Source organism: Geotrypetes seraphini, chromosome 3 (assembly GCF_902459505.1).
Source record: "Geotrypetes seraphini chromosome 3, aGeoSer1.1, whole genome shotgun sequence".
NCBI classification, from domain to species: domain Eukaryota; kingdom Metazoa; phylum Chordata; class Amphibia; order Gymnophiona; family Dermophiidae; genus Geotrypetes; species Geotrypetes seraphini.
The window spans coordinates 153,796,426-153,810,424 of NC_047086.1; positions in this window are offsets into that span (position 1 = coordinate 153,796,426).

Here is a 13,999-nt window from a genome sequence, read left to right on the forward strand (position 1 = left end):
GTATAACCGAAAGTTATACAGCCCAGCATAGATGAAACTTGGATGTTGTGACTTAACCCATTTAAAACATGGTCTAAGTCACAAAAAAACACCTATAGACACCAGATAACTACTGTAAACACATAATACAGACCCCCACATACTACCCTAGTGATCACCGACCCCCCCAACCCCATAAAAATCTGAATCACACCTTTAAAATTCAGCCTCCAGACCATCAATACCTGGCAGCCTGGCATAGGAAAGCCTAGTCGTCCAGCACAGAGGCGGCTTAAGGCATCTTGGGGGTGGGTTAGGGACCCATGGAGAGGAGGACCCATGCCCATAAGCCCCTATAATCACTGCATTGATACTTAAACATGTGCACTCCATTATACACCCAAAAAAAACCTTTTATACTGCCATATAAGTGGCTCCTGCAGCCATAAGAGCTATTGGGGTGGTAGATAAGTGGGTCTAGGGGATTCTGGGGAGCTCACCATGACCTATAAGGGAGCTGTAGTGAGATGATGACATGGCACCCTTTTTGTGAAGTTCACAGCAGTGCCCTGTAAGGTATCCCACTATTTAGGTGCCATGTCTGGGTGTTCAGTCCATCACTTTGCAGACCCCTCCCACGTCCAACAGGGCTTGTTCTAGGCATTTTTGACTTAGACGAAAAGTTGGACGAAAATGTGGTATAAAGATGGACGATTTAGTGACTTGAACGATCAGATCGGCAGGACGTATAGTTAGACAATTTTCGAAACAAAAAAAAATTTGGACGTATATTTTGAAAATGTGTCATAGGCTGTTTTTAACTTTGGACAACTTGCGACTTAGACAAAAACGGACTTAGACGTTCCTTTCGATTATGCCCCTCCACGTCTTTAATAAACAATCATAAAAATAAGATCATAAAACAGTTTGTATCCAAAAGGACTGATAAGACCGGACCAGACACGGTCCGTGTTTCAAAGAAACACTCCTTCCTCAGGGGTCCTAATGTGAGCAATTAAAACTAATATAAGCAAATGTATGTCTGAGTAACAATGGTGACAGCAAAGAAATAGTAATGCACCCTTTATAGAATCAGGGCTTTAGCGCCTCCTAAATAAGAGCCACTCTGAGCTGGGTGCAGTGAAAATGGTCAAGAGCATGCGGATCACTGTGGGCTGATTTTTTTTGCCAATTTTAAAAACAACAATTGTGTTCAAACAGCTTTCCATGCAAATGAGTTTTGCAAAGGTCTGTTGTAATCCCATCTGATTGATCATTCAGAAAGCAACTCTCACACATGCACAGAACCAGGGGGGGAAGCCCCAAACAGCCTCCTGCCACTCAGCTGTTTGGAGCATTTTTTCTTTTATTTTAATGGCACAGATGTGCATGTATTACACAAGCACAATACCTGTATCCATTTTTTTTTAAGTTCAATAAGTTTTATTAAGTTTCAAATATGAGTACAAATGCAAAAGCAATAAGAAAGAACAATATGAAAAATGAACATAGAAGTGCATTACAGAAAAGTAGAGTAGCACAGTATCTAACCATGAAATAAGAAGAACATTTCAATCGAACAGTCAATTCGAAATAACCCAATGCAGTGAAGAAATCAATAAGATCAGAGCACAGAAGGGAGAGAGATGTCCAACAAGAGCTGCCAATTACGTTCAAATGAGTGCAATGTTTTAGATTTAAAGGCAGCAGCCTTCTCATATTTCGCAGTGACACAGACCATGTTCCACCACATATTATACGACACAGCTGAGTCATTCTTCCAATTTTGTAGGACCAGTTTAATACCCAATTGTAACAGTAAGTTAAAGAGTTTCGAGTCAGTTTCCAAAACTACATTAGCAATGGCATGAGATCCCAGTATAACAATAGCAGGGGTGAGTGGAATGCTAATGCCAAACGTCTCACTTATCGTTTTCCAGATTGATTGCCAGAAAGGAGATATCAGAGGGCAGTGAAAAAGTTGGTGGAGGAACGTACCCTTATCCTTATTGTATGACCAACAAGCTCCAGACTCAGAGGTCTTGAAGTGAGATATTTTATGTGGAGTCCAGATAGCTCTGTGTAGAACAAAATACATTGTTTGTTTCAAAGAGGAGGAACAAGAGGAGCGCAGCAATGAGGCCCATATACACTTCCAATTGTCCTCCAGGGGAGAGGTTTGTAAGTCAAATTCCCAAGTGTGTTCGGTACCAAGTGGGTGGCGGTGAGTTTTGTCTTGTAGCCATTTGTACCACTTTGAGGCGCAACCCTTAACAGCATGAAATTGACTGAGAACAGGCAGGAGACCAGGAGCATCAATAGCAAGAGTATAAGTGCGCATCTGTGAAGATAAGCAGTGAACCAGCTGGATCCATTTGAAGTGCTGCGAGCTGGCAAGGTGATACCGTTGTTGCAGTTGGGGGAATGTCAACCAGGATGAGTCGTCTCGGAGGTCCCGAACAGTCCATATTCCTGCATCTTGCCACCTCGACCATTGGATGGATTGATTGTGAATCTTGAAGTTAACATTATTCCAAATCGGAGCGCTCATTGTGGAAATCCAAGGATGGGGCAGGTTTTTCTCAAAAAGACCAACAACTGATTTAGTCCTGTATCCATTTTTTTAAAAATGTACCAACCCCCCTTAACGATGTCCACCCCCCCAAATGACTGCCCCAGAAAATAAAAAATTTGGTATGAGAAATGGCCACTCCCTCCTGCCACCAGATGACCCCAATCCACAAATGCTACTGAAAGAGTGCACAGCACTAGCCCAAAGTCAGAGGTAAAGGACCGAGGTTTCACAACACAGCAGGGCTGCCCACACTTTTTTGGCTTGCGAGCTATTTTTAAAATGACCAAGTCAAAATGATCTACCAACAATAAAATTTTAAAAAACACAAAGCACACTGTACACAGAGAAAATGTTAATTATCATTTGTATTCAGGGTTTTTTTTTTCCAGAGGTCAAGGCAGATGACTTTTCATAAATCACTTAGCTTGAAAGTTCAAAGTCTTCCTGGAACAATGTCCACGAGGAATAAAGCAAGCAAGATGATTGTGGGCCATCCAGAAAGAAAAAAAAAACAAAAAACCAAAACATTTTGTGATATTTTGTCATATTTTGTGATATTTTTGCAAATTTTAAATTAATAAATATGTACAATATTTCTAACTTTGTAATTTGAGTATATTGCTCTGATATTATAGTATTTTTCTGTGGTATATACTCTTTAGGGATTTCTTTTTCTTATCTTTGAAAGGTAACATTAACCCATGACCTACAATAAAAACTAGAGGGATCACCCCCAGAGGTACCAAATAAAATTTTAGTGCACAGTAAAATTCTGTGTTATGTTTTAAGCCCAGATTTTAACACACTTTACAACAAGGGCCACTATATTTCCAATCTGTAATTTAAAACTTTGTTTTGGGAGCATGGCTAGTACAGGTTGGCTGGTACACTGATGTTATGTCATTTTATGTATTTTGGCTTAGAAGTTAATAAAAATCTTTTAAACTCAAAAGGGAAATTGTCCAGTTGCATGCAGTGTTGCCATGTCCATAGGTATGTTTTACTATGGCTTTTGCAACAGTTAAAAAAAAGAAGAAAAAAGCAGCGCCCACATATCTTGAACACTGCCTAAGAGGAATGGACCTGCAGAGACTTGCAGCCAGTTTTCCTAAGCATATTTCTTCTGACTAAAATAATGTGTATGGTAGCAATGCCTGCTCTGCCTCTGTCCCAGAACTGCTTCTGGAAAATGCAAAACAATGCATGTGCCTTCATCGGCTTACAGAATCTCCAATTTTCAAATAGGCCATCTACCCATACAGAATTGTTGGATGTAGCGGGATACAAATATTTTATATAAATAAATAAATAAATGAATACCCATGTTTATCAGGCATTTTACAATGGTAAATAGCTTTTTAAACTTGTCATCACCATTAATAAGTTAAAAAAAACAAGGGCCTGATATTCAGCTAGCAACAATCATTATTTTGCTGACCATTTCTGACGTTATACCTGAAAATTCAGTGTCAGCCATGACGATGATGATAATGATGATGATTGAGACCAGGCACCAGCATGAACTTCCAGGTTTCAGGATGCAACTAATGCATAGCTGGTTAATTGTGATATTGAGCACTTAACTGGTTATGGGTTACCACATAAAGTAGGCTAATGATTGGCTGATTTGAATTATGCTGCTATTATTTGGGTTTTTGCCAGGTACTTCTGACCTTCATTAGCCACTATGGAAACGGGATACTGAACTAGATTGACCACTGCTCTGACCCAGTATAGCTATTCTTATGTTCTTACGATCATTTATATATGTCTATGGGGCTGCCTTAAAAGTGGCCGCCGATCGTGTGTCAATCATGCATTGGCACCAGTTTCAGAATCATACCTATGGAAAAGATAGGCATCGTAAATAACATTACATAACAAATTCACTTATATATCGCAGTAATCTCTCAGTGCAACGTGGTTAAATGCAATTAAGAGCACAGTGTACCTGTATTACAATCACATTCAGAAGAATTTGTCAAATAAGTAGGTCTTTAGCATTTTTCTAAAGGAAAGAGAGGAGTTAGAGTTTGTTATCAGGACAGAAAATGGTTTATCCCATGATTTAGCTTAAAAAAAAAAAAAGATAAAATTCTATGGAAAAATCTTTTGTATATGCAACCTTTTACAGTAGGAAATGCAAATAATCTAAAATGCTGAGAAAAATGTTTTCTATCAGTAAATTTAAAGTTATCAATAATATAATCCGGTATAAGGCCAAACAATGTCTTGTAACAGGTACAACCTAACTTGAATAATATTCTTGCCTCAACTGGGAGCCAATGTAGCTTGCAATAGGCCAGGTATTTCTGGGCATACATTTCTGGTGCCTTTCTTTGCATGAATCACACCTACGTAGGAGTTTTAGATTGCTTAATACCACTTTCGGTATTGGCCATGCCTACTTTGGCATTCAGCGGCCTAATGTGCCTACATAGACACAATTATGACACCTTTTGTTTAGGCGCTGGTAGGCGCTTCAACCTTGCTGGGTGTTGCCATTTCTAATGGCGTTCTTCAATTAACTTAGTATTAATTCTTCCCTTAGAGCCCCTTTTACAAAGCCAAGGTAGTGATTCCCACATGGCAAATGCAACATAGCCCATTAAGTTTTCAAGATATCTACAATAAATATGGCTGCATCACATTTATTGTGCCAGGACTCACTACCTTGGATTTGTAAAAGGGGCCCTTAAAGACTTTTCTTTGAAGCAGTGATGAATAGATTGCAAAACACTGACTTGACAATGTCAGATAAGGAACCTTTTCCAACCGCATAATCAAGAAAGGTGTTTTGCTGCTGAATGGATTTGATGAGCACAGCAGTTAAGTCTGCTTTGTAAATATTCTGAGGCTTTTTCCTTCCTGTATTTCAAACATTTACTCACAAGTGATACAGTACTTTGTAGAGCTTAAGAATGATTGATATGGCTATAATGATTATCCATAGAAAATAAAAAGAAAAAGAATGTGACGGGGGATCTTATTTATGGAGGCTCTGTATCGTGAGCACATAAATATCTCTTGTCTAATACTAATCAAATGAGGAAATTTAGTGTTTTCTTTTTTACATTTGAGCATTTAAATGCAGAGAGCTAACAGCAATGTCACCAGCCATATAAATAGCACACATTCAATGTGCTGAGTGCTTGAGCATTACTTAATGCCTGAATTAACATGGACTTAATGAAGGCATTAATGCTCATTACTATGCCTGTTTCATCCTCAGGACTATGCAGTAGATGTACAAGGAAAACACTGACATGCTTGCTCCATCAATAAAGTCTTCCAGAAATCAGTTTTTACAAAAAAAAAAAAAAGTTTGTAATATTCTTAATGAACCGAGACCCATTGTTATTTTTCTTAACATAATCCTTTGAGTGTAATTTAGAACAAAGATTCTGTGATTTGTGCTTTCGTTACAAAGTAAGCCCTTTTATCAGTAAAGAAAATGAACTGAACTGTGCTAGATGTAAAAAAATCATACATGTGTGAAAAGAGACAAATTAAAACCTCTTTTTCACACTTTGGAAAAAAACCTGAAGACAGAAATGATTCCTTTATATTGGTGCTTCTCAACTTTGTGCTTGAGGCCCACCTCATCTCCATTGGGTTGTCATGATATCCACAACTGATATGAAGGAGATAATTTGCATACCATGCAAATCCCTCTCCTACGTATTCACTGTGTATATCCTGAAAACCTGATGGGACTAGGTGTGCCTCAAGGACTGTGTTGAGAAGCATTGCTTACACAATGGGCCTGATTCTTCCAGACATTCTACATTTCGTCAGTGTGCTATAAGATTAGACAAGTCAAATAAAAAGATCAAAAATAATATTGAAAAAGAAATATAAACTGACAGAGGGCATGTTTTTTGGAATCAGTAAGATGTCACTACATCAGCAACTGGAATATAAAGAGCGATACTGCTGTCTTATCACCGTTTCCCCCTTTGATTGACAATTAGAAAATTGCCATCACTTAAATCTAAACAATGTCTTTGAGGTGTTTCAAGTGTCCCAGGTTTATTTAAAATTTGATAAAACGCTTATAAAAATTTCTAAGCGATTTACAATCAAAAGAACCAGGGTAAAAACACTTAAGTCATATCATACCAAAACAAGACAGTCACTAACAGGAATAAAAAGGAAGGAGGGGAGAACTACAAATGTAATAGAAAAGTAACAATAAATAGGTAAACACTTAGGGGAGGGTTGAAAGGGAGCCTAAAAAAGGCTGGTTATAACTTTGATTATTTTTTCAGATCTAATTTTGTCTCTAACTTCAGCTCTCGAATACATCATTAACAGAGAACTTTTGAATTTATCTACCGTATTTCCCCTTATATAGGCCACAGCCTATACATGGGTTTTACAAACCCGGGGGATGCGGCCTAGTTATATGGGGCGGCCTATATAAAAATTTTAAATCATCCCCCTTCCACTCCCAGTACCTTTTTTGGAGCCCCTGGATGGCAGATGACAAATCTCCAGCGGTGCAGGGCAACCGCGATCTCTTCGGCATCCGGCCTGCCCCCATATCACTTGCTGAGTGATTGACGTCAGTTCTCGCGAGTCCCACGAGAGCTGACATTGACCATTCAGTGGGCGATGTTGAGGCAGGCCGGATGGCGAAGAGATCACGGCTGTCCTGCACCACTGGAGATTTGCCATCCGCCGTCCAGGGGGCTCCGAAAAAGGTACCGGGGGTGGGGGAGGGGGGTTGATTTTAAAAGGCAGGGGAGGTACCGGAAGAAAAGCAGTGGCTAATACCATGGAGCGGCTTATCTTCTGGTTTTTAAACATAGGCTGCCCTTTTCTGCGGCCTAGGTGTGGCCTATGCAGAGGGGCGGCCTATATGTGGGGAAATACGGTAATCGTGTTTCTGCTCTAATAAAGAATGGTTCATGGTGATTTTGATGATTTTCAAAGAGGGAATGGTCAAGAGATTTTGATCAGCAGATCTTAGCGTCCTTAATGGAGCTTAAGGGATGAGTAGTTTGTCAAGAAAAATTGGTTGTTTTGACTGACGGATTTTGAATGTTAAAAGTGCCAGTGTCATAGAATATCCAACAAAGATGGCATAGCCAATTTTAGGAATGTCAGCTTTTGGATGCATTTCACTCCAGCCGGCATCTGTTGGCTGAGGCTGTCTAAAAAAATGTGCAGTAAAGGGAATGCTGTTGCTTCTCTTGCTAGTGTTCCCTATAGCAATTGAAAGGAGCTCTGCAAGAATCCTTGCTGTTATCTTATCATTTTTAGTAAAATAGCATCTAAGCAGGTGCCTCCTGGTAAAATTACTCGCTTATGATCTCAGCCTACAAGAAATAAGGATTGACACCATGGAAATTCTGGCTTATCATAAGGAGGTAGGTACTATCTGTGAAGAATTTTCATCAAAGGAGGAGAAGATGTCTGGTTTAAGAACTAGGATTACCCAGCAGATGAGAAGTCCTGAACATCCTGAGGAATTTGTGGATAAAAAGAGATCATAGACAAAGACGGAGAAATGGTAGCTTATATCATGAGTAAGAAAAGCAAATATGTGATTTTATAGGCTTGAGACTGTAACCTATTGAGACTGTTTCTTTGCATGAGATGGGTGGGGAGGGGGGGGGGGGGAATCTTTGTTTGAGCACTCTAGGAATAATTTTTTGCATATACCGAGTTTGGAGAAGATATCTTGGACCTTGCAGGAAAATATCTTCCCCCATAAACTCTGGATAATGCAGAAAGATTTAGTTTGTGAGTACCCCTTTGAACACATGCCCCATGGAACAGAGGGGCTACAAGCTGGCTCACAGCATGTTTGATGCAGTACAAGCAATTCTAATCACAGATCTCCACAGACTGTATAGGGGCAGAAAAAAAGCTAGTTACTGGTCTTCGCTAATGCAGTAGCACACATTAGCACCATGAACACAAGTCTCTTTCATTTGAAAGGAAACTCTACAATGAGAGGGCATAGGATGACGTTAAGAGGTGATTGGCTACGGAGTAATCTAAGGTAGATGCATGAAACACTCTCCCAGAAGACGTGATGGAGACAGAGACTGTGTCTGAATTCAAAAGAGCCTGGGATAGGCACGTGGGATCTCTTGGAGAGAGAAAGAGATAATGATTACTGTGGATGGGCGGAATAGAAGGGACATTTGGCCTTTATCTGCCATCATGTTTCTATTATTGTGACTATATTTGGGGGGGGGGGTAAGTTGAGGCAGTAGAGTATGGTAGGGTGAGTGTGGGGAGCAGTGCATAGGGATTCATTGAGTGGGGCCAGAGTGTGAGGGGATGAATAAGTATACTGGAAGAGCATAGACAGGAACTACACACAATCAAATTTAAGCACCATTTTATAGCAGCCAAACTATTGGTATTTAAATACCTGTGCATATGCTGGCCCTTGCAGAGGCACCCAAAGTCGGTCTTAGACATCCTATCGAAAAAGCCCCTCAACATATTGAAGTCTTTTACTTAATGCATGGCAATGGCCCAAAAATGCAAACAGAATGATGTGATCGCAACTTCTTTCTCCACTCCAGAGGCAACACAGATATATAGGAAGATACACGCATGCAACATCTACACACAGACACACATACCTACAGAGGAGTTTGACAGAATTCCTTGAGCCATCCTCTGCATGTTTTCCCCTCCTTGTTTGTTTTTCAGACTGGGAGGGGAGGGGAGGGGAGGAGGTGTTGTTCTTAAAGATGCAAAAACCAAATACAGGATGTTGTCACATCCTACACTTTTCCACTACTATATTATACTTTGTAGCCACACTGCAGCCCTAGGCCGGGACGCAGCAGCACTCTCAGTGGCTACATACAAAAAGTGCACCGGCGTGTGACCCGGACTGGAGTCACCCTGCAGGTTTTATCAAGGAACTAGAATTAAACGCAAACACAGCTGTAGAATAGCAATATGAAAAATTTACTATACAAAATCAAGTCAGACTGTTCCACAAATCAAAATGGCTCCAAGCCAAAATAAATAACTGTCCAAAACAAAAATGGGCCAGAGGGAAACTCTGGCAGCCCTCAGGATTTCCTACTTTTACCCAAAGTTTGTTTTCACCCAGGTCTGCTCCCAAGCAGAGTTCAGGTAAGTGTGGTTCACCATACTCCACACAGTTTCTGCAAAATTGTGCTTTTAACTTTCAGTCTTCTTGGTCCCAAACCATAAACCAAAAGAAACCTCCAGCCTAACAAAATATCCAGGCTGGGTACAGAGGAGTGGTCTAAGTTTGCCTTTCCAAAAAGCACACATACAGCTTTCAAAACTCCCTCCCAGTTGTCAGCAAACTTCTCCCCCCCAACTCTCTCTGAGTTTCACAAGCAAAAACACAGTCCAGAAAGATGACTGGGAACAGGTAAAAGGACCCATTCACAAAAATTAGAAATCCACAAAAACTCACAGCCTTTGCTTAGTCCGATCAGATTGTTACTCCCACCTCCATCGGTTTACTGGCTTCACATACCACTTCAATAGGAAGCTCCATTTGAAGCTCCATGGGAGTCTCCTCCTCAGCTGCTGTTAAATCTGGTAAGGTTCCAGATTCTTCAACCTCCATGAGTGTACAGCCATTACTCCTGCTTGAACCAGGCAGGTTTTCCTGAGAGGGAGAGCTCAGCTTTCTTCCTATCCTGCCCAAGAGTTTGTGCAGGACTGCTGGCCTTTCTAGGTGGGGGACACGCCCTGATCTTACTGAGTCAGCATAACTCTGCTCCTCTCTCGGGCTCCCTCGATGGTGACCTTGATACAGGTTTCTCTGTGGGTTCTCAGTTCTAGCTTTGCCCTCCTGGGTCCTAGCTCTACTGGGTTCCCGAAGTTTGTGACCAGTGTTCCTAACCCTCGGCCCTGGATGACTAGCAGGCTCAGGGAACTCTAAATAGGACTGAGGCCAGGCCCTGGGCACTCCTTTTTTTGGTTTCCTATCCCCTTTCCTCCCAGCACTCACAGGGACCCTGGCAGGCGCGGAATCTGCTTGGTCACAACTTCTACAGGAAATGTGATCAAAACCTTATATGAGAAAATAAGCCTCAACTATGAAAGGGGGCAGGAAAGATAAAATAAAGTTAGTTGACACCATTGATAGTTCTAAAAACATGAAAGTAGTTATGTTTCAAAGAAAGAAATGATGTTTCGATAATAAGGTCACTTTGTAATGCATGTGGAAATTAAACTGTTTGTAGTACAATAGTTTTGTGTGATCACATTTCAACCCTTTGTCTAAGCAGATAAGATGAAGTATTATCCATTGCAAAAAAAAAAAAAAAATGCTTTTAATATGAAATTAAAGAAAGCTAGTGGTTATAATTGATGCTTCATAATACATCAATTATTTTGGAAACCATGTAGCATTTCAGTAAGTACAGTAACATATTATTCATTCCTTGAAGTTAATAGAACTATGAAATTATTTTATACAGTTCTCTTTTGGTTTAGGTTAGGGAAAGGGACTCTTAGAAAACTTCAGTGCTCATCAATTACACTTCTCTGTACCTTTTCTAATTCTGCTATATATAAAGGAAGAAGGTATTGATGACCCTGTACAGGTCATTGGTGAGGCCCCACTTGGAGTATTGTATTCAGTTTTGGAGATCGTATCTGGCGATGGACATAAGAAGACTTGAAGCAGTCCAGAGGAGGGCGACAAAAATGATAGGAGCATTGCACCAGAAGACGTATGAGAAGAGACTGGAAACCCTGAATATGTATACCCTAGAGGAAAGGAGGGACAGGGGAGATATGATTCATACGTTCAAATACTTGAAGGGTATTAACGTAGAACAAAATCTTTTCCAGAGAAAGGAAAATGGTAAAACCAGAGGACATAATTTGAGGCTGAAGGGTGGTAGATTCAAGAGCAATATTAGGAAATTCTACTTTACGGAGAGGATGGTGGATGCCTGGAATGTGCTCCCGAGAGAGGTGGTGGAGACAAAACTGGTGACGGAGTTCAAAAAAGCGTGGGATGAACACAGAGGATCTAGAATCAGAAAAGAATAGTAAATATTGAAGAACTAAGGCCAGTACTGAGCAGACTTGCATGATATGTGTCTGTATATGGCCTTTAGGTTGAGAATGGGCTGGGGAGGGCTTCAATAGCTGGTAGGGTCTAGATGGGCAGTAGTGAGTTTTGACGGAGATTTCGGCAGTTGGAACCCAAGCACAGTACAGGGTAGCTTTGGATTCTTGCCCAGCAATAGCTAAGAAGAAAGCATTAAAAAAAATGTAAATTGAATCAGGTTGGGCAGACTGGATGGACCATTTGGGTCTTTATCTGCCATCATTTACTATGTTACTATATCTTTTTTGAGATATGGCAAACAGAATTACATGTAGTATTTGAAGTGTAGCCTTACCATAGAGCGATACAAGGGCATTATAACATCTTTTTTTATCTTTGTTTTCTATTCCTTTCCTGATAATTCCTAACATTTTATTTACTTTCTTAGCCACCACCACACACTGAGCTGAGGGTTTCAATGCATCCTCAATGAAGACACCTTTTCCAGGTCAGTGACTCTTAATGTGGAACCCTGTATCACATAGTTATAGTTTGGATTCCTCTTTCCCATATGCATCACTTTGCACTTTCTCACATTAAACATCATCTGCCATTTTGATGCCCAATCTCCCATCTCTCAAGATCCTCTTGCAGTTTTTCACAATCCTCTTGCAATTTAACAATTTTGAACAACTTTGTGTCATTTGCAAATTTAATAATCTTGCTAGTTATTCCTGTCTCTAGATCATTAATAAATACAGTATATTAAAAAGAAGAGGTCCCAGCACAGACCCCTGGGGAACCCCACTATTTACCCTTTCCATTGAGAATATTGACCATTTAAACCTACTCTCTGCTTTCTGACATTTCAACCAGTTCTTAATCCATAATAAGACATTACTTCCTAGCCCATGACTTTTTAATTTCCTCAGAAGTCTTTCACGAAAAGAAGGTTGCATTGGAGGCAAAAACACATTGTAACAACTTTTTTATGTATGTTAGAAGCAAGAAGATGCTAAAAGAATCAGTTGTACTGCTAGATGGTTGAAGGGTTAAAGGGGAAATCAGGGAAAGACAGGGCCAAAGCAGAGAGATTCTTTGCTTCAGTCTTCACTGAGGAAGATGTGGGAGAGATATTCAGAGAAACTGAAACAAATATCGGTAACAATGGAAAATGTAATGGGGCTATTTGACAAACTGAAGAGTAGCAAATCACCTGGCCTGGATGGTATAGATCCCAGAATACTGATAAGATTACAAAGTGAACTTACAGAGCCATTGTTAGTAATTTGTAATTTATCTGTAAAATCCAGTGTACACTTCTCTCTCCATATTCGCGGGGGTTAAGTGCAGAGCTGGCCCGCGAATCGGGAAAAATCGCAAATAATTTTTGGAGCTGGCTCTGACCCACCCCCTCCTGTATCCCCCACCTTACCTGGTGGTCTAGCGGTGACATGGGGCAGGAGCGATCTTCCTATGATCCTGTCCCGTGCAAAGCAGGAGCATAGGAAGATCGTTCCTGCCCCGCGTCACCGCTAGACCACCAGGTAAGGTCCAGGGAGGTTCAGACAGCCTGCAAAAAGTAGTCCGGGGAGGTTTGGGCAGCCTGCAAAAAATTGTGATTAATCGAATTCGCGAGTAGTGAAACCGTGAATCCGGAGGGAGAGCTGTAGTACCAAGAAACTAGAGGGAGGTCAATTTAACACCACTGCTGACTTGGAGAACTTGAGTGCTGTCATTGCATGGACTGTTGTTTTGTCTTAGGATCTTAGTGTGTAACCATGTTTCATCAACAATAACTAGTCATTCCAAAATATTGGCACTAGCTTGCTGAAAATGCTGCAAAATCAAGTTGGAAGTGTCCACTTGAAGTCGTTTCTCATCAGCATTCAAACATTTGGACACCCACTTGGTTGACAGCTTCTGCATACCCAGATGCTCATAGATTATACACCCAATATGTTCCCTGGGCATCTATAGGATCTTAGCAATTGTTTTAGCTGATATTCGCCGACCTGCCAAAATCAGGTCATGGACATGGTTAATAATTTCAGGAGTTGGGCAGCAGCGTGGAGGCAACGTGTGTCATGCCTGAATCCACCATCGATTTTTTCTGCTTTCTCTCTTCGAGAAATGCCACATTTGAAAAGCAAGGGTAGTATCCGAGATGACCCCAATTGCGTTTAGGACATCTACCCCAGCTCAGCAATCTATTTTGGATTTTACCGCCATCACCACAAGTTCCCGAGGAATACCTGGAGAAGTGCTCGGGCTGTCTTCACCTAGAAGAGCAGTTGGAGACTTCAAGCTGGAGGTGTCGCTCCCCCTCTAGGCGCTGTTCCACTGCCGCATCCTGCCATAGTCGCAGTCCTGCCGGAGGAGCCCTGTGAGGAGTTAGAGTCAGTGGAAACCCCAGATCAAGG